A 19410-nucleotide genomic window follows, 5' to 3' on the forward strand; every position below is an offset into this window, starting at 1 on the left:
AAAATAATCAATAAACATTTATTAAGTACTTGCTATAGGTCAGATACTATGCCAAGCTCTGGGAATACAAAAAGAAGCAAAAGACAGTACCTGCCCTCAAGGAGCCTACAATCAAACAAAATATATACAAGCAGGCTACATATAGGACGAGTAAGAAACAACTAAAAAAATAAGGAAAGAAATAATTGAGAGGGAAGGCACTAGAATTAAGTGGAGTTGGAAAAGGCTTTCTGTAGAAGATGGGATTTTAGTTGGGACCTGAAGGAAGCCAGGAGGTAGAGCAGAAGAGGGAGAACATTGTAGGCATAGGGGACAGCCAGAGAAAATGCCTGGAGCCAAGAGATGGAGTGTCTTGTTCATGAAACTTCCAAGAAACCGGGGCAGCTAGGTGGTGCAGTGGATAAAGCACAGGCCCTAGATTCAGGAAGACCTGAGTTCAAATGTGACTTCAGACACTTGACATATACTAGCTGTGTGACCCTGGGCAAGTCACTTAACCCTCATTGCCCTACAACACCCCACCCTCTCCCCCCAAAAAAGAACAGAAACTTCCAAGAAACCAATGTCACTGGATCAAAGAGTAGAGTGGGTGGGGGCAGCTAGATGGTGCAGTGGATAAAGCACTGGTCTTCAATTCAGGAGGACCTGAGTTCAAATCCAGCCTCAAACACTTGACACTAGCTGTGTGACCCTGGGAAAGTCACTGAAGAAGAAGAAGAAGAAGAAAAGAAAAGAGTAGAATGAGGAATAAGGTTTAAGAAAACTGGCGTATGGTCCTCAGACTCAAAAAACCGTGCCTTTTCCAAGGCATTATGAGCCCTTTCCAGACAATAAGGTAATTTTTTAAAAGTTTCATAATGGTCTCAATTCTATTTAGCAAAACAAAGAAAGAACACTTACAAGATGACAGGGAGAGTAAATTAAGTCTCAAAATCCTTTCAGACAAGTACTACTGGTATAATCCTTTTTAGTCAGGGTTGGAAATGGAGAGTTAAAGGTAATAGTTATTGCTTCCTAAACACCCACCCAAAGTCTCTCACATAGATAGGGTTTCACTTACCAAAATGATGTCTTGTCTTATCATTTAGCCAGACCACTGCCTTTAACTCCAAACAAACAGGCATTTGGGGACCTGTAGTTTGCAGTAACAGTTGGGGGAAAAATAGGGAAAAACAAAATCATAATGTTACATAAGTAACTGTTACAAAGGTGATTTACATTTGCCACTTATCAATGTGAGGTAAACAGGTTTTAAATTAATGCAGTTTCTACAGGTGATGGTTTTAATATTTTTTATTAAAGGATACTAAAAATTTGATTTCCATTAAGTTTGAAAAAAGACCTATTACTGAGAACTCAATGTGGTGAGGAAACACATAAGGAGAGAATTTCCTCTTAATTCAGTACCAATGTAATATTGATACTTTCATTTAATCTGGGGACATTTAAAATGTGACTCTCTTCACCAAGTATAGAAACCTCTGGATCATAGGATGAATGTATTAAAAAAAGAACTCAGTCGCCTAACAAATAAATGGCTGTATCTGTCACTTAAGAACTGAAATACATATTCTGACCACAAAATTTTAATATTTTGGCTTAACTTTTATAAGGTACATAGAAAGTACCTGGGAGAATAATTAATATGAATTGTTCAAAGGGACACAGCCATAGGAGATTTAATACAAGACAAATCTGATCTTTCCAACCCCTCATATGAGGTTTTTTTTTTTTTTTTTTTTAGTGAGGCAATTGGGGTTAAGTGACTTGTCCAGGATCACACAGCTAGTAACTGTTAAGTGTCTGAGGCCACATTTGAACTCAGGTCCTCCTAACTCCAGGGCCGGTGCTCTATCCACTGTTATATGAGGTTCTTAAGCACTATTTTTTTTTGGGGGGGGGGGGGTGTTCTCAAGTCCAGAGGCCTCAGGGTCAACTTGGGCAACTCACAGACCAAAAGAGAAAGTTAGTATTTTGAATAGCTGACAAAATGTCTGGTCAATAAATTAGAATTTTAACAGTGGGATGATCATAAAGTAAAAATAGTAGATTTCTCTTTTTTGGTATCTATCTCCATGTACCTCCCTCCAATCTTTGAGGTTTTCTCTTTCTCTTCTGAGTCCTCATAATAATTTACACATTTCTTATATACTGTCATTTTATACCTGTTACACTGCGAAAGAACATAGACCTTGGAATCAGAAAACAAATTAAAAGTTTCAGCTATCCCTATGACTATCAGCAAATTGGCTTCACTTATTTGAGCCTCACTTTCTTCATTTGTATAATGGGAGTAATAACACGCTACCTACTTTGCAGGATTTTTGTGAAGAAAACTTTCTGCAAATTATAAAGTATGATATAAGTATAACATATTACTAAGCTCCATGAAAGGGGGGCAATGCCAAATTCATCTCTCTAATATAGTACTTAGCCCAGGGCTGTGGATATATTAGGCAATTAATAATTATGTGTTACATCAAAGTGACCCCCGCCAAAAAACTCAGGGAACAAACATCATATTAACTTTTAAGGCCAACAATCTTATCACTTTAGCTAAAGAAAGAATAAGAAACTAACCTATTAAACCATCCATCTTAACATAGACTGACATTGGGGCATCTAGGTGGGGCAGTGGATAAAGCACCAGTCCTGGATTCAGGAGGACCTGAGGTCAAATCTGACCTCAGACACTTGACACTTACTAGCTGTGTGACCCTGGACAAGTCACTTAACCCTTATTGTCCCGCAAAAAAAATACCAAAAAAACCCAACCAAACAAAAAACCATAGACTGACATCTGTGATTAAGAACTTGACCTGGCATACTAGGTCTGAAAGACAAATCAAAAGCTCAGGCATTAATTATTCCCCTCATACTGGATGCTATATTAAAAGGATTAATATCCTAAAGTATAACAAATGTTACAATCCTCAAGATCACTAAACAAAATTTTACAACGGCTTAGAATTTTTATCCTTTATGGCCCAGTAACAAAAAAAAAAACCAAGATATTTTTAATGTAACACCAAAAAGTATCAAAAATATAGTATGGGAGGGGCAACTAGGTGGTGCAGTGGATAGAGCACCGGCCCTGGATTCAGGAGGACCTGAGTTCAAATCCAGCCTCAGACACTTGACACTTACTGTGTGACCTTGGGCAAGTCACTTAACCCCAATTGCCTCCAAAAAAAAATATATATATATATATATAGTATGGGAACATAGAAAACTGAGTCAAATTTGTTAAAAAGAGAGCCATTTCCCCTATTGATAATCAAAAGCCATGAAGTTTTCAGATGAAATAATCAAAGCCACTTATAGCCATACAAAAAAAATGCTCTGATTCACTATTGATTGGAGAGATTCAGGTCAATACAATTCTGGGTACCTCTTCACACCTATGGGATTGGATAATAGGACAGCAGAGGAAAATGACAAATGTTGTGGGGAATATGGGGAAAATGAGACATTAATGCACTCTTCGTAAAGCTGTAAACTGATTCAAACATACTGTAGAGAAATTTGGAACTATGGCCAAAGGACTATAAAACCATGCATACTCTTTGACCTAGCAATACCACTACTAGGTTGGTACCCTAAAAGAGATTTTTTTTAAAAAGTTGAATACAAAACTGGGTTGATGGCCATCAATTGAGGAATAGCTGAACAAATTGTGGGATGAAATTAGGATGGAACACTACTGTGCTTTAAGAAATGATGAGCAGGGGCAGCTAGATGGCGCAGTGGTAAAGCACTGGCCCTGGATTCAGGAGTACCTGAGTTCAAATCCGGCCTCAGACACTTGACACTTACTAGCTGTGTGACCCTGGGCAAGTCACTTAACCCTCATTGCCCTGCAAAAAAAAAAAAAAAACAAACCAAAAAAAAAAAAAAAAAAGAAATGATGAGCAGGGGGCAGCTAGGTGGCGCAGTAGATAGGGCACCGTCCCTGGATTCAGGAGGACCTGAGTTCAAATTTGACCTCAGACACTTGACACTGACCAGCTGTGTGAACCTGCGCAAGTCACCAAAACAAAACAAAACAAAACAAAAAGAAATGATGAGCAGGATGCTGAGAAAGAATGAGCAGGACTTGTGAAAAATGCAATCCATCTACAGAGAAAGAACTGATGGTATCTGAATACAGACTGAAATATAATTTTTTTGTTAGTTCTAATGTGGAAATGTTTTGCACGACTGCACAAGTATTGAATTGCTTGAGTTCTTAAGGAGAGTTGGGGAGGGAGGCAGGAAAAGAATCTGGAACACAAAGTTTTAAAAAATCAATGTGAAAATTTGTTTTTACACGTATCTTGGAGAAAATTCTAAATAAATAAATAAAAAGTTACATAAAAAATATATAGTATAGCTTCTAGGCATCATCTTTGTTCTTTTTTTCTTAACTAGACCAATGATTTCATTCCCACAGGGAACTGCTGGGAAAACTCCTTTCAACTGCTCAGCAAATTACAGTGCTAGAGAGCTGTCTAGCACACTGAAAAGTTCAATGATTTGCCCAGGGTCACAAGGGCCTGGGAGGAACTGAACATAGGTCTTTCTGACCCTGAGGTCAGCTCTCCATCCACTATGCCATGCTACCTCAAGATAATAAGAAATACTTATCAATTAAGCAATCAAAACCTCCATGTAAACTGAGTAAAACTGAACAAACACTAAGTACTTACTATACAGAGAGCACTTTGCTAGGCTAGGGAAGAACAAAGATAAATTAGACACTGACCTCTGTCTTCACAGACCTTACAGTCTGGGAGAGATGACACTTATACAAATAACCATAATGCAAAACCGAATAAGCTAAGTACATGAGAGGTATAAGCCAAGTGTTACATGAGCTCCATGAAGGGAGTTGAAAGATTTCATTTCTGACTAAGGGAATTAGGAAAGGCTTCAAGGAAGGTGTGGGCAGGCTTCCAAAACGTTGACACGGGGTAGAGAAGGAAGGAGCTGATAGAGGGCATTTCAAGCATAGATAGCTGAATTAGTAAAAGCCTGAGAAAAGCACAGAACATAAAAAGGAAACAAAGAATAGTTCAGTTGCTTGGAGCATAGGAAGGGAGTTGTGAGACGAGACTGGTTTAGAAGGGCAGGGTAGCATTTCCTGGAAAGACAGTAGTATAAAGCCTTATGCTTAGTACTAAGGTCAGTAACACTCAGATCATGCCCTATAGATACTTCTGCCTCTTCTTTCTCTAACAATAATTACTAAGAATTAATTGTCCGGGCGGCTAGGTGGCACAGTGGATAAAGCACCGGCCTTGGATTCAGGAGTACCTGAGTTCAAATCCAGCCTCAGACACTTGACTTACTAGCTGTGTGACCCTGGCCAAGTCACTTAACCCCCATTGCCCAGCAAAAAAAAAAAAAGAATTAATTGTCCACGGTAACAATCCCTTCGATCATATTCCTCAGCTGTTATCCTCTTTAAGTACAGAATTTCTAGATTTTAAAATCAGTAAGGCCTATATCTAACATAGACGACACCAGCACAATGAGAGCTACTGAACTACATGAACATATCTTTGATCATATATGCTAGAACTGGAAGCTCAGCCTCGGTCTGCTTGTTGAAGACTGTCAGGAAAATCATGGTTCTAACCCTTAGAAAAAGAAAGGAATACAGGAGGATGAGGGTTGGAAGAGAGATCAGAGGACATTTTGTCAACCAAGGGTAACTGAAACTTGAATCTTTTCTACAACCTTCCTGGCAAGTTCCTGAGTCTGTACTGGAATACCTTTGATAATAGGGACCTCAAACTTCAGAGGCAGCCTATTCCATTTTTAAATAACTCTAATGGTTAGAAAATTCTTTCTGAGTTTCTCCCTATAGCTTCTGCCATATATCCTCCTTAGCTTCACCATGGAGGATAAATCTAATTACTCCTCCCCAAGACATTTCTTCTCATGAGTTGAAACCAGAATACAATAGTGGCTATCACCTAGTTCCCTTACATTGCTCTTACTACAAGAGAATGTTGGGGGAATCAAGCGGCAGGAAAAAAAATTCATGGTCTGGGGGATTTACTGGCCTTATCATCTCAAGGAAGATCCTAACCACCTAATGAAAGTATCCTTTAATCCTTCATATGAATAAGGGAAGGAGGATCTGACATCAGAATTCTTTTGATTGAGAAGCTCGGAGATTCAAGAGACCTTATGCAGTTATCTATTCCAGTCATTACCAGAAGCACAAAGCCCTCTACTAGCCTCCTCTTGAAGAGTCTTCATAGACCCCATTTCTCTTCAGCCAATAGGCCATTCCAGTAAGGCATGCAGATGACTGGGGGAATGCAAGCAAGTCCCTCTGGCCTCTTGTCAATGCTCCACTATGTATGCTCTGTAAACACTATAATGCCATGCACTAAATAGGTACTCAGATATTAATCAATTATGATAGGTTTCCTTTTGTTTCACAGAGAAGCTGTTCTCCTTCACACTAAATACTTTTATTGCTTCCTGAGTACAAACTCATACAGAATAATTTTCTACCTCTCCCCACCCCCAGAGATTTCCCTTTACTAAAGCACATCAGCAACAATTCCACAACTTCTGATCTTAAGAGAGTTGTCCTGACTTTGAGATTAAATGACTTGGGGCAGTTAGGTGGCACAGTGGATAGAGCACTGGCCCTGGATTCAGGAGGACCTGAGTTCAAATCCAGCCTCAGACACTTTGACACTTACTAGCTGTGTGACCCTGGGCAAGCCACTTAACCCCAATTGCCTCACAAAAAAAAGAAAGAAAAAAGAGATTAAATGACTTGCCCAGGGCCACAAAGCCAAGTATTGGAGGCCTGACTTGAATCTGGGTCTTCCAGTCTCAGAGGAAAGCTCTCTATTCGTTATACCATACTTCATTCTCTGATAAAGAATCATAATGTCAAAATTTTAAACATAGTATAGAACGCGAATAATTATTTTTATCCAACCTATCACTCAATGAAGGAGACCCTTCTTTAACATCACCCCCCCAATTTTCCAGCTCATTTTGGTCTGCTGTCTTCTTTCATTAGAATATAAACTCCTTGAAGGCAGAAAGTGTCTTTCTTTTTATATGTACAGTATTTGCATCTTCAGTACTTAGAATGTGCCAGGCACATAGGGACTAATAAATGCTCACTTCTTTCCTTTATTCCCACAAGATACAGACAGTTCTGGCTTTTCTGCAGGCCTCTACATAAAATGATCTAATGTGAATTTATGTGAATTTGCCAGAGGAAGTGGAGGGAGGGAAGGGGGAGATTACATGGTTCAAGGACAAGTGGGGACCAAAGACAGGAGAAGATGGGAAAGGGAGGAGAGAAACCATGGAGCACTTAGTTGAGGGGCAGGAGGGAGACAGACAGACAGACAGCGCACAGTATTGTATAATAAAGTTAACAGAGATGGGTTTTTGGGAATGCCAGATTTCTTTCAGAATTCTTTATGTAAAAGTCGAATTTGTGTATTGCAAATTTACATAAAGTGAGAACTGTCTATATTGAGAAAAGTCATTTAGTATAGCAGAACGAATACTGCTGGGTTTTCAAACAAAGAAATCAAAGTCATCTATAGTCTTATGAAAAAATGCTCTAAATCACTACTGATCAGAGAAATGCAAATTAAAACAACCCTGAGGTATCACCTCACACCTATCAGAGTGGCAAATATAACAAAATATAACAAAAACAGAAGATATTGGATGTTGAAGGGAATGTGGGAAAGCTGGGACACTAATCCAACGTTGGTGGAGTTGTGAAAAGATCCACTCATTCTGGAGAGCAATTTGGAACCATGCCCAAAGGGCTACCAAACTGTGTATACCCACCCTCTGATCTAGCAATACCACTCCTGGGTTTATATCCCAAAGACATCCCAAAAAAGAGAAAAACACCTATTTGTACAAAAATGTTTATATTTCCTTTTCCTTTGTCCTTTCTTAGCCACCCTTTTTGTGGTGGCTAAGAATTGGAAATCAAAAGAATACCTATCAATTGGGGAATGGCTAAACAAGCTGTGGTATATGATGGTGATGGAATATTACTGTGCTATGAGAAATGACAAGCAGGACAATCTGAGAAAGACCTGAACTGATATATAATGAAGTCAGGAGAACATTGTGCACAGTGACAGCAATATTGTTTGATGAAGAACTGTGAATAACAACTATTCTCAGCAATACAATGATCCAAGACGGGGGGGGGGGGGGGGGGGGGGGGGGGGGGGGGGGGGGGCGCAGCTAAGTGGTGCAGTGGGTAGAGCACCAACCCTGGAGTCAGGGGAATCTGAGTTCAAATCCAGACTCAGATAACTTGACACTTACTAGCTGTGTGACCCCGGGCAAGTTACTTAACCCCCATTGCCCCACAGAAACAAAAACAAAAAAAACAACCAAGAATACAATGATCCAAGACAATCCCAAAGGATGAATGATGAAGCAATAAAATCCACCTCCAAAGAAAAAACTAATATTGATTGAACAAAGACTGAAGCATGCTATTTTTCACTTTCTTTCTTTTTCTTTTACTCAATGCATAACCTATATCTAATTGCTTACCACTTTAGGGAGGGGACAGGTGAGGGAAGGAAGAAGGGATAGAATTTGGAATTAAAAAATTTAAATAAAAATGTTTATTACTTTAAAAAAGGAAAGAAAGGGCACTGCTGGGTTCAAATCCTGCCTACCTTTGTTATCTTGGGCAAATCACTTAGCCTCTTTAGTCCTAATTTTCTTATTTGTAAATTAGGTTGGCCTAAAGAGCCCTTCCCTCCAAGATCCCTTTCAGATCTAGAGCTATGATTTGTAACCCTATGATCTCTCTAAGCCTCAGTTTCCTCATGTAAAAAAAAGAAAGCTCTATATCTCAGGTCCCTCTGAGCTCTAAAATCATTTGATAGACACGGCCATCCAGTCTCTTCTTGAACTTCTGTATGAATATTTTCTATGATAGGAAGCATTCTCATTCCACTGATAAATATGCTTGATTTCTATACAGTTCTTCCTGACATTAAAACATGACCCAGGGGCAGCTAGGTGGTGCAATGGATATAGCACCAGTCCTGGATTCAGGAGAACCTGAGTTCAAATCCGGCCTCAGACACTTGACACTTACTAGCTGTGTGACCCTGGGCAAGTCACTTAAGCCTCACTGCCCTATCCAAAAACAAACAAACAACAACAAAAAAAACCACCATGACCCATCTCCCTTAAAATATCTACAATTAAAAATACCTACATTTGTACAGTACCCTGTACAAATAGTTAAAAAGGACTTTATCTCATTTGATCTGTGAATATGACAGGGTGGTAATACTAACCCCATCTCACAAATTAGTGATAAAGGTTGAAAGACCAGGAAACCAAGTCCAAGACTTTTTTAAAAAATTAAAATGTAATTTCAGATATTTAAAAACTGCTATCACATTTCCTTTTACTGTTTTTTCCACTGCTCTTGAGATGAGAAGACATAGTTCCTAAAGCCTTCACTATCTTTTACCCTCAAGGATCTTTCCTATTTCCTACTCCTTTTCAAATTATTTTCACTACAAAGAGCTCTACGACAATAACAAAAAGCCCTCCCTCATTGTGTACCATAATGCTAAGCAGTATGGTACAGTGGAAATAATCATGGACTTGGAGTCACAAAGCTCTTCATTCAAATGTTACCTTTGATACCTACCTACCTACCTACCTATGTGACCCTGGGGGACTCAGTAAGTCATATAACCTCTCAGAGCCTAAGTTTCATTATCCATAAAATGGGAAAAATAGTAATCTCAGGGTTGTTGTCTAAGGATCAAATGACAATGTATATAAAGTACTTTGCAAACATTAAAGCATTATATAATTGGAAACCATTATCTTTTAATCTCATGAACCACTTTATTTAGCAAATTATTCTTGACAATATTTTAGAATTAACCTTAGAAATAGGTTTGTATTTTTACACGCCTCCAAACTCACCTGGAAGTTCTCTACCTCCACAAACTCCAATTTTCTGGTAGGGCCACCCTCCTTCATCCCTATGTGCCACAAGTTGGCCAGAGAAGACATTCTAAACCCTGAAGATCTCTGCAGCAAGTCAGGAAGGTAGGAGATGGGAAAGTCCTGCAGCTGGAAAGCAGAAGAAAATGAGTCTGTAAATCACTTAATGAGAAACCCAGCTAACCTAAGATTATCATATTCATCCATGAAAAAAATTAAGGAGGACAACAACCATCTAGAAAATGGAACAGATTTACCAGTGTTTCTACAGAGCTGTTGACATCACTGATTACATTTTGACTCTAGTATCTCAGTACCGACCAAATATACCATAATGAAGAAGCTGAAATGGAAATCAAGAAAATAAAGTTGGGAAAAAGACTAAGTACACTCTGTGTGGCTAAAGACACACAATTTTAGAAGCATTAAAAGATCCATTTTCCAGATATCTTAAGGAAAGGTAAGATACCAAGTGAGGAAAAAATTGTCAAACAGTATGATTCTCCAAAAAAGGCAACTGAGAGGACATTAGAAACTACCAACTGATTTGTCTACTTTCAGATCACTATAAAATATTATGAAAATAATGTACACAGATACTAAGGATAACTTTGATGAAAATGAGAAGGAAACAGGCAGGCTTTCATCTTTATAATCATAAAAGTGACTGAAAATTATGATGATGATAGCCAACATTTCTATAGTGTTTACTGTGTGCTGGGCACTATACTAAGCACTGTACAAATATTACCTCTTTTGAGCATTACAACAATGCTAGGAAGTAGATGCTATTATTATCCCCATTTTACAGATGAGGAAACTGAGGCAACTAGAAGTTAAGTGACACCTACCTGTCAGCTTTCTTCTATTTGTTGTTTTTAAAGCACTTGACTAAGTGGAGCAAAAAAGTAACCCTCTATGTGTCTCAATGCACATGTTAAAATCATATAAGATTACTGGACTGATAAAAATCATAGAAATAGCTTTGTTCAATTCTCTATCAGACTCAAAGTGGCATAAAACAGGAAGACACATATTCACCAAAATGTTATAAAGGATTTTCTGGCAATGAAAGAGGGATTTCTTATAAATAGTGAGGTCCTCCAGAAACTTCTTTTTCCAGGTAACACTGAACTGACTGCATTGTATTTCAGGGCCTATTCACTGATATTCAGGGACAGTCAAAAGGTCAAGATTCACCTGAGGACCCCCCAACCAAAAGGTGAAAAATGTGTAGCACTCCCAAATCATTACATGCTGTTGGATGGGCAGTCCACTGAATTTGTCCAAAATGTATTTATGGACCTGTCAACAAATAATAAACTAGACTCAAAATTAAACAGGAGGAAGAAAGAGCTGGACTACCTTTAGGAAATTGTGTAGCACATTCAATGATGCCTCCTTGATTAGCACTAAAAACAATCCTTTGAACACCAATAAGCTTGTAATATTTATATGTCTGGAAATCAAGCAATACCAGTGTTCACAAAATAGAAGTTTCTGGTAACGGAAAGGGTCATTGAGAGAGATGGATGATATTAACCTATTGTTTGATAAACTCAAAGACCGGAGCTTTGGGGGCAAGAATTCACCATCTGATAAAAAGTGCTGGGAAACTAGAAAGCAATTGGGCAGAAACTAGGCAGAGACCAACATTTCACATTGTATACCAAAATAAGGTCAAAACGGGTAAATGGTTTAGACATAAAAGATTATATCATAAGTAAATTAGGGGAGCATGGAAATTTTTACTTGTCAGTTCTATGGATAAGGGAAGAGTTTATCACAAAACAAGACATAAGAGGGGATGTAGGGAAGTAAAATGAATAATTTTGTTCTTCCAGATGAATTTTGTTGTTATTTTTTCTAGCTGTATATTATGGCACTGAATAAGTAAATTAATTTAGGCAGAAATGTCATATTTATTATATTAGCTCGGCCTATCCAAAATAGATAATTTTGAACATATAAAAATTGGTTTTGCACAAACAAAACCAATGCAGACCAAAATCTAAAGGAAAGCAGGAAACTGGAGAAAAAATTCATACTAAGTTTCTCTGACAATGGCCTCATTTCTCAAATATATAGGGAACTGAGTCAAATTTATCAAAATACAAGTCATTTCCCAACTGATAAATGGTCAGAGGATAATGGACAGTTTTCAGAAGAAATCAAAGCTGTAAATAGTCACATGAAAAAATGCTCTAAATGAATATTGATTAGAGAAATTCAAGTTAAAACAACTCTGAGGTACCACCTCATACCTATCAGACTGGCTAACATGACAGAAAAGTAAAAAGGACAAATGCTGGATGGAATGTGGAAAAATTGGGACAGTAATGAACTGTTGGTAGAGTTGTGAACTGATCCAACCACTCTGGAGAGCAATTTGGAACTAAGCCCAAAGGACCATGGGACTGTGCATACCCTTTGACACAGTAATACCACTACTAGGTCTATATCCCAAAGAAATCATAGAAAAGGGAAAAGAACCCACATGTACAAAAATATTTATAGCAGTTCTTTTTGTGGTGGCAAAGAACTAGAAATTGAGGGAATGTCCATCGATTGGGAAATGGCTGAACATATGATTCTGATGGAATACTATTGTGTTCTAAGAAAGGAAGAACAGGATGGTTTCAGAAAACTGGGAAAGACTTATATGAACTGATGCAAAGTAAAATATGCAGAACTAGAAGTACACTGTATATAGTAACAGCAACAAAGAACCCACAATGAAAAATGCTATCTACCTCCTGAGAAAGAATTGATGAATTCTGAGTACAGACTGAAACATCCTTTTTTCACTATTTATGTTTCGGGGTTTGTTTTTGGGATTTTTTGGTTTGTTTTTTGGGGGGCAGCATGGTTAATGTTTTACATGACTTCACATGTATAATTGATATGTTGCTTGCCTTCTCTATGGGTAGGGGAGGGACTGAAGGGAAGAAGAGAATTTGGAACTGAAAGTTTTAACAAAAATGAATGTTAAAAATAAATTTTAAAAAATTTTAAGAGGAAAAACATGGTAGTCAAAAGTAGGCTCCAGGGGTAGCTAGGTGGCACAGTGGATAAAGCACCGGCCCTGGATTCAGGAGGACATGAGTTCAAATCCGGCCTCAGACACTTGACACTTACTAGCTGTGTGACCTTGGGCAAGTCACTTAACCCTCATTGCCTGCAAAGAAAAATAAAATTTTTTGTTTGTTTGTTTTGTTTTTGCTGGGCAATGGGGGTTAAGTGACTTGCCCAGGGTCACACAGCTAGTAAGTGTCAAGTGTCTGAGGCCGGATTTGAACTCGGGTACTCCTGAATCCAAGGCCAGTGCTTTATCCACTGCGCCACCTAGCTGCCCCCGAAAAAATAAAAATTTTTTAAAAAATTTTAAAAAACAACAAAAAAAGTAGGCTCCTACTTATTAACAATCATGACCTGTGTGCAAGAAGCAGTATAAGAGATACCAACCGGAGGGTGGATCAGTCACGGGATGGCCCCTTTTACCTGTCATATACATAAAAAGCCCTAAAGGAAAATGTCCAGTGTATTGGATAAACAAGGACAAGAATCATACTGGAAGATGAGTTGTAGATGAGTTGTGAGCTGTATCATTAGAGAAAGTACCAACATCAAAGAAATTAAAGAACTACTAAAGAAATAATAACTAACATTTTTCTAGAGCTATAAGATTTACAAAGCACTCTCCTCACAATAAGTCTGTGAGGTAGGTAGTAGGTATATGAGCATTATTATCACCATCTTACAGATGAAGAAAGAGGCACTGAAAGGTGAAATGACTCGCCCAAGTTCACATATCTAAAAGGCATGGGTGAAAGAAAACTCAGGTTTCCTAATTCTGAAATCATTGTTCTTTTTTTACTTTAGTACACTTCCTCTTCCTCTCTTCCTCTATAAAAGTGGTACAGGTCAGTTTGAATATTAACAACAAAAGGAAGCAGCTGATTGGGGGGTAAAATATCCCTTAGCAGTTCTGTTGGATCATCTGGCTTCAAAAGGTCCTATCATGGTAAAGGTATAGTCGCTGAGAATTCAAATGGGCTCTACTACAGCTGTAGGAGACACAAATATCATTGGACAGCCCACATCATATATGCATCTATTTCTTTTTCTTTTTTAGAATGTTATTTTCCAAATTACATGTAAAAACAAATTTTAACATCAATTTTTAAAAACTTTGTGTTCCAACTTCTCTTCCTCCCTCTCTTCCCACCCCCCCCAAGCCATATGCATCTATTTCAAGTCAAAGAGCCCAGAAAACAATTGGGGACTAGTTGAAGGAGGCACTGTCTGAAAGAAAGAACCAAGATCCTCTCTATAGTAAAAGGGAGGGGTGACTTTCATTTATCCAATCTACTGGCACAGATGCTACATTAAGGCATTCAAGGCAAGATCACATATTTCCATCTTCTCACCTTTGTTTTCATTCCCTCTTTTCTGACTCCACAGTTCCTGTTTGCAGGAGCTAAGGGAGCTCGTGGACATCAACTAGTTCGGAGGTTCTTAATCTGAGGTTATTTTTAAAAAATAATAACTTCTATGTAATTTGTTTCTGTTGTAATCATATGTATTTTATTTTATGTATTTAAGAACATGATTCTGAGAAGGGGTCTATAGGTTTCACCTAATTGCCAAAGGAGTCTCTGGCACAAAAAAAAGTTAAGAACACTTGACCTAGAGAATAAAATACAAACTCCTTAACTTGGAACTTAAGTTCTTCCACATCTTCCTCTCTTTCTGAATTTTCTATTACCCCCATTCCCTACAGTCAATATTCCAGCCAAACTGGACTACTAGTTGTTCTCAAACTTGACATGCCATCTTCTCCCTCCATGAAACCTGTCCTCCAAGCCTGGAATTAATTCCCCTCTTTATTTCTGACTTTCAGAATTCTTTTTTTCTTTTTCTTTTTTTTTTAATTTTAATTTTACTTTGGTGAGGCAATTGGGGTTAAGTGACTTGCCCAGGGCCACACAGCTAGTAAGTGTCTGAGGCTGGATTTGAACTCAGGTACTCCTGAATCCAGGGCCAGTGCTTTATCCACTATGCCACCTAGCCACCAACTTTCAGAATCCTTGAAAGTTCAAATTCAGATTCCTTTCCAGATTATACCAATCTCCAATCCCCCCAACTCAGGTGAAAGTCTTCTTTTCTTCCTCCAATTTTCCTATGGCATCTTTCCTAGAAACTCAGGCTCACAAATGTAGTAAAAGTAGAGCTGTGATTTCAACCTCTGACTGAAGGCAATGGGGGTTAAGTGACTTGACCAGGGTCACACAGCTAGTAAGTGTTAAGTGTCTGAGTCCAGATTTGACCTCAGGTCCTCCTGACTCCAGGGCCAGTGCTCTATCCACTGTGCCACCTAGCTGCCCCCCAACCACTCTTTAAAAACTGAATTCACTTATTCATTCACTCATTCAATGAACACTTACTAGGCATCTGCTATATGAAGAACAATGTGTTAGGTGCTGGAGAGATGTAATTTAAATAAAGCAAATTTGTATAGTTTTATTCAAGAAACTTACATTCTAGCAGAGGGGTAAACATAAACATAATATTACACAATAAGTGCATTAAATATGTAGTAGTCCAACTATTTCATTTACAGATAAGGAAGCTGAGACCCAGAGAGGTTAAGTGGCTTACCCAAGTTCTTATATGTTTTAACTGGCAGAACCTTTATACTTGGAGACAGACTTCCTGGCTCCAAATTAACTTCTTTTTCTACTCCAGAAACTGTAACTTTTATCAAATCAAATAAAAGCAGCTTGGAAATAATCACATCACCATCAAAAGGGATTACAACTGCAGAGAAAAATTACGATGATTATAATGTGGTTGAGGCACTGATTGTGAATATTTCAAGAAGAGAAAAATGAAATTTAAATTCAATTAAGTAAAATCTTTCTTTTTTTTCCTTTTTTTTTTTTTTTGCAGGGCAACGAGGGTTAAGCGGCTTGCCCAGGGTCACACAGCTAGTAAGTGTCAAGTGTCTGAGGCCACATTTGAACTCAGGTCCTCCTGAATCCTGGGCTGGTGCTTTATCCACTGCGCCACCTAGCTGCAAACCCAATTAGACTTTTTTTTTTTTTAAGTAAAATCTTTCAAAGCAAAATATTTCTCCCTATCCTGGACTCTACTGCTGTTAAAATGCTTGACAATACCCCTACATAAATGAAATATTTAAGATACTTTCTGAGGAAGTGAATTTTTAAATAAGAGTAAGTAAGAAATTTTACATTTCCCCAAACAAGAGAAGTAGTCTGGTAGTGAACTAGATTTGCAGTAAGGAAGACCCCAAATCTACTCCTGTCTTATTTATTAGTTGTATGACTCTGGGCAAGTCACTTAACCTCCATCTGCCTTAGTTTTCTCATTTGTAGAATGGGGATAATAATAGTACCTAGTTCACAGTGTTGTTATGAGGATCAAATGAGATAATATATAAAGCACTTTGCAAATCTCAATGTGCTGGGGGGCAGCTAGGTGGTGCAGTGGATAAAGCACCAGGCCTGGATTCAGGAGGACCTGGGTTCAAATATGGCCCCAGACACATGACACTTACCAGCTGTGTGACCCTGGGCAAGTCACTTAACCCTCATTGCCTCACCAAAAAAAAAAAAAAGAAATCTCAATGTGCTGGGATAGAAAGGAGCAAATAAAATGGTGTGACAGTACCAACAACATTGTGTGTTGATCAACTGTGAAAGACTTGACTCTTCTCAGCAATACAATGGTCCAAGATAACTCCAAAGGACTCATGATGGAAAATGCTCTCCAAATCCAGAAAAAAGAACTGTGGAATATAGATGCTGATTGAACCTTACTCTTCCTTTTGTTTTTGGTGCTGTTGTTTTTCTATTTTGAGGTTTTTCCTCATTGCTCTGATTCTTGTCTTATAAAATGACTAATGCAGAAATATGTCTAATGTTATATATATATACACGTATATGAAAACCTATATCAGATTACCTGCTGTCTAGGGGGAGGTGGGAGGGAGGAAGAAAAATCTGAAATTAGAAAGCTTGTATAAGCAAATGTTGATAACTATCTTTACATGTAATTGGAAAAAAATAAAATACTTTTATCAGAAAAAAAAAAGAACTGTGGAGTCTTGATGCAGATTGAACCATACTGTTTCTACTTTTTTTGTTTTTCTTTTTTGAGATTTTTCCCTTTTGTTCTGATTCTTCTTTCACAGCATGACTAATGCAGAAATATGTTTAATGTGATTGTACATATATAACCTATATCAGATTGCTTGCTGTCTTGGGGAAGGGAGAGGGGAGGATGAAAAATTTGGAACTAGAAATCTTATGAAAACAAATGTTGAAAACTATCTCTACATGAGACTAAAAAATTATAAAATACTTTTGTGATTTAAAAATGGTATGAGATCTTAAAATTGTTACTGATGAAGGAAAACTTAATGGATGAGGTGACAAATGAGTTGAGAACTAAAGGACTAATAAGCATTCAACAGAAGAAGAGGATAATGAGGACAATCTGTGTTTGAATAAAACAGTTTGGTTTAAGCACTGTATGAACAGAGGGGAATAAAAAGAAACAAGGCTGAAAAGGTAGGAAGCCCCAAAATGTAGAAGACCTAGAACTCCTGGCAAAGAAATCTGAGCTTTTCTTGGTAGGAAGAACCATTAAAGTTTTTTGAGCAGAAGAGCACTATGATCTATACATAAGGAAGCATATTTTGGCAGTAATATGAAGGACGGGATTTGAGAAGGCAGGAGGCCCCTAAAATAGACTTAGAAACGAGCACTTGTACTAGGGTGGTAGTTGGGAAGAATGAGGAGGAAAATGGATGAGTGAGATGTTGCAGAGGAATGGGCAGAACTTGGTACCTAGTTGAATGAGATGAGGAAAAGGAAAGACTAATTAATAGATAATCGCAAAGTTTCAAATATAGGAAGGAGGCACAGTGAACAGTGGCAGATCAGACAATAATAAGGAAGATAGGAAGAGAGCCCAAAGAAATAAGCTTAGTTTTGAACATGTTAGATTGAGATGCCAAAAGGACAAATAGGGGAAACTTTCTTGTAGGCAATTGGAAATTCAGGTCTAGAGGTCAGAATATAGGTCAGGATTGGAGATATAGATTTGGGAGTTGTCTGCATAGAGGCAGTAGCTGCCGTACTGGGAGTGAATGTTTGCTTGTCAATGGAAAATATAGAGAAGAAAAAGGGACTGAATACAGATGGCTGGGGAACATTCATTAAGGGATAGAGACCAAGCTAAGCAGGTAGTGGAAAGCACAGAAAAAGGTTTGAAAAGTAAGAAAACTGCTGGAGTACGGTATCTCTGAAGCCAACAAACAAGAGTATTCAACAGAAGATCGTGGTCAAGAATGTCAAAAGACACTGACTAGTCAAGGGGGTTGGAAACCACTGGATTTTGTGATTACAATGGTGATCCTAAAGGAGTTTTAGTAGATAGATGGGAACTAAAATCCTTTCCTAACGGAGAAGAATGGATAATGAAGTTATGTAGGCAACTGGTAAAGACAATTTTTCAAGCTGTTTAGCAGCATAAGGGGAAAAGATGGGATGATAGCTATTAAAGTGGATGTATCAAAATGAACATATAACTTAATGAGAAGGTGCCAGTGGAAGAGAGACTGAAAAGATGAGTGACTAAGAAGGGCTGACTTCTTAAGTATGGTCTTCAAAGAAGGAAATTAGAACAGGTAAAAAGAGAAGGAGATGGATTATGAGGAATTTGAAAGGGGATAAAAAGGAGTTCTTTTTTAGTGAAAGGCTAGGATGAGTAAAACTTAGAACCAGTAACTCTGGGGAAGGGGAGCTGATAAGATTTTGGCAGAGAGAATTACTCCAAGACGGGGAGACTGAGACCTAGATGAAACATTGAAGTGACTTGTCTTAAATCACACAGGTGGTGGCAGAGCCTGAACTACCACCTATAGTTCAATGCCTTTCCAACACCATTACCCTGCTTCACACAACTGATAAATCTTCCTAATGCACAGGTTTAATGGTCAATCCATTCATCCACTCAAAAATCTTTCGATTGCTCCTTATTGCTTCACTAATAACTCCTCTCTGTCTCTTAAAGTCCTTCAAAACCTGGCCCCGACCTATCTCTTCAACCTTGTTATAGATTACTCCCCTTCCCACAGTCTAGGGTACAACCAAAGGGGATAAGTTCTCTGTTCTTCATTCACGGCACCTCCGCTTGCCGTCTGTGCCTGGAATACAAGCCCCACTTCCTCCAAAGGAGCAGCTCAATCAAGATCTTCTACCAACCTTTCCCGATACCTCCAACTCTAGCGCCCTCCTTCCCTACTTTGCTTCTTTGTATTTATTCTGCAAATCCTTACACAAGGTGTCCCAAAAGTCTCAAGCTAGATTTCAAGCTCTCTGAGGACGGGGCCCTTTT

The 19410-nt window shown here is 38.3% G+C and overlaps 1 protein-coding gene across 1 annotated transcript in view; it reads right to left on the minus strand.

Annotated features, from left to right (window-relative positions):
• The window catches only part of NCOA6 (nuclear receptor coactivator 6), a 74849-nt gene that overhangs the window by 54378 nt on the left and 1061 nt on the right, over positions 1-19410 (minus strand). Inside the window, exons 2-3 of the mRNA XM_043982995.1 lie at positions 9964-10113; positions 1061-1132 (exon numbers count right to left, since the gene is read on the minus strand). The gene's annotated coding sequence lies outside the window, so the exon portion shown is untranslated. The remainder of the gene's footprint in view (positions 1-1060; positions 1133-9963; positions 10114-19410) is intronic.

The sequence above is a fragment of the Dromiciops gliroides genome, chromosome 2 (assembly GCF_019393635.1).
Source record: "Dromiciops gliroides isolate mDroGli1 chromosome 2, mDroGli1.pri, whole genome shotgun sequence".
NCBI classification, from domain to species: domain Eukaryota; kingdom Metazoa; phylum Chordata; class Mammalia; order Microbiotheria; family Microbiotheriidae; genus Dromiciops; species Dromiciops gliroides.